Source organism: Cupressus sempervirens, chromosome 5, assembly GCF_028749045.1.
Source record: "Cupressus sempervirens isolate cs-2001-9-10 chromosome 5, ASM2874904v1, whole genome shotgun sequence".
Taxonomy (NCBI): Eukaryota; Viridiplantae; Streptophyta; class Pinopsida; order Cupressales; family Cupressaceae; genus Cupressus; species Cupressus sempervirens.
The window spans coordinates 767,588,012-767,590,839 of NC_143122.1; the positions used below are offsets into that span (position 1 = coordinate 767,588,012).

At 35.7% G+C, this 2,828-nt stretch overlaps 1 long non-coding RNA gene across 1 annotated transcript; it reads left to right on the plus strand.

Moving 5' to 3' along the window:
- The first annotated feature begins 1,267 nt into the window (after positions 1-1,267).
- Positions 1,268-1,695, plus strand: LOC149558158 (uncharacterized). Its single transcript, XR_016352441.1, has 2 exons — positions 1,268-1,347; positions 1,458-1,695. It is a non-coding gene; the product is annotated as an uncharacterized LOC149558158 (long non-coding RNA).
- The last annotated feature ends 1,133 nt before the right edge of the window (positions 1,696-2,828 follow it).

Here is a 2,828-nt window from a genome sequence, read left to right on the forward strand (position 1 = left end):
AAGATGTCCTGAAGAGGAAATGTTTCCCTCATTATCTTTCACAAAAGTATGTGAAGGGGTATTCTCCCCTTAAGTGTACAGATCCACAGATGGCTGCATTGATATACCCACGCTTCCTTGTTGCCCATGGTCGTTATCCAAATAAAGACCAAATTCCACTCTATTTTGCCCAACAGCTTTATGCAGAGGTTCGCTTATGCAGGGCGGTGAACTACATAGATTTACCAGGACATTTAGGACAGGGGCGTGGTAGATTGGCTAATAGGCAGCCAGATCGTCCCCTACTGGCACATAGATCGATTGTTGGAGAGAGGGCACCTGCTATTTCCCCTATGTTAGGTCCATCAGTTGATGAGGCCATGTGTAGCACTCAGTTGTGTGGGGTCCTTCAGGGAGTTGGAAAGATTGCAGCAGCTGTCAGATCTATTTCGAGTGATGAGGTTGGTCAGTATTTGATGTCTCGTCAGCGTTCCAGATCATCATCCTATGCTTCATCTTCAGGAGACTTGTACAGTGCAGCAGGCATCCCTTCAGTGGCTAGCTTAGAGGGTCTCATTGGAGTGTTGGCATGAGATACTATGATTGGTCTGGCTAAGGATCTATTAGATACATATAGATTTGTATCAGAGCATCTTAGCATACCCATATCAGATGTTTGAGGTCATGTCCATGGTAGTACTAGGACACATCCTCAACCATATTTCTCTCATCGATCAGGTAGTGGTCATGGTGGTAGTGCACGTGATGATCCATCTATTGACCACTCTTTTGCTCCAAAGAGACATATACATACCACAGACCCTTCAGCCAGTGTTACAGTGCAGGCTCAAAGTTCAGGTGTGGGCCTTGATGATGTTGATTTAAGCTTGTCGACTACAGGATGGATGGACTTGTTGACACGTGATGAGTCTACTTCTATGCCATCTCATCTACATAGTCCACTTGGCTCGTCATTATTAGGACATGTGCCAGTCACTAGTCATGGGGCCCACGTAGATCCAGAGATTGACCTTGATGCGACGTAGTGAAATCTAGATGCATTAGTGGACACGATCGATGCTAGGCAGTCCAAGTATTATCAGATGCCACCATCTACATAGGTAAATTTGTTTTTGTTCATGTTAAAATTTCAATCATTTCAAACTAATTTAATTTAGACATGTGCATGTGTGCACATGTATGTATATCATGCACGTAGATTCAAATGTAATCATGTAGACAAATTTTAATTTGATGTGTTGCACGTGCACATGTACAATGTAGGGGGACATGCCTCTTTTTACTCCAGCTTTGATGCCAGATCGTGTACGTCGTCGAGACTCATTGGATGATGTCAGTAGTGGACAGGTAATGTTTATTTATGTTTTGATTATGTGTACATGTAAATTTCAATATCACTTTCTCTTGATTAAATGTATGTATGTATTGATATCACTTTCTCTTGAATTTATATATAGGGGTCAACACATCCTAGTGAGCACCTTGATACTAGTCAGTCTTCAGAGTGTGTTGTGAGGAGGCGTGGCGATGATAGTCCTGCACCTGATGATCTATAGTTTTTTTTATCTAGATGATTTTTTGTAGACTTTCATCCAGAGAGACATTCATATATACTAGATAGACACTTTATATACACACATGATGCATGTTATATTTATATTTGATTTGATATAGATGTACCTAGATTTACATGTCTACATGTGTGCACGTTATTTATATTTGATATTATCTTCTGATAGATCTCTACATAGATACATGTTTTTGTTATTTGTTCTCGAGATGATTGATACATGTTACATTATGTTGTGGAATCTAATGTACATACATACTAGATCTAGATCTAGTATATTATAAATTGTTTCTACCTAAGATATGTAAGTAATTTATTTAGACATGTACATGCATGTTTAATATATTGATTATATATATATATATATAGTTCATGTAATTTAAATGTCTGGTAATATATCACATGTATTAAATGTTCAAGTATCAGGTAATTAGTTGTACATAATTCCTAACTCGAGTAAATCTATAGAACTCATTCCTTTTATTTGTACACATATCCTAGAATTTTATCCCCTTAAGCCCAATGTTCTAAAATTCAAGTCCAACTTAAAACATGTGTACATGTTCAAAATTTAGTTTAAACAAATTGCAATTTGAACTTGAAAGCTCACATGTCAAGTAATTAGTTAAATTGAAAGCTCACATGTCCTAATTTAATTGAAAGCACATGCCCTAATTAGTTAAATTGAAAGTGTACATGTGTTCTAAAATTGACAAGTTAAATGAAATAGAAAGTTCAAAATGAAAGAGTAAAAGTTCAATTTAGAAAATTAGTTATTCCACCAAATTTCAAATTGTTCTTGAGTTACATTTCAAATTTTAATCATAATGAAATTTTAATTCAAGTACACATGTATCCTGGAATTTTATCCCCTTAAGCCCAATGTTCTAATTCAAGTCCAACTTAAAACATGTACATGTTCAAAATTTAGTTAAACAAATTGCAATTTGAACTTGAAAGCTCACATGTCCTAAAATTGAAAGCTCACATGTCCTGAAACTGAAAACACATGTCCTAATTAGTTAAATTGAAAGCGTACATGTGTCTTAAATTTGACAAGTTAAGTGAAATAGAAAGTTCACTATAATATAATTAATTTTACAAACTCCTAATTTCATCCCCTTAAGACAAGTGGTGTTCGAATTTCTTTCCCTCAAGGTGCACATGTCAGGTAATTAGTGTACACACATACATATAAGTTCATAATTTCTATAAGTAGTTACTTTAGAAAATTCAAAATGAAAGAGTAAAAGTTCAA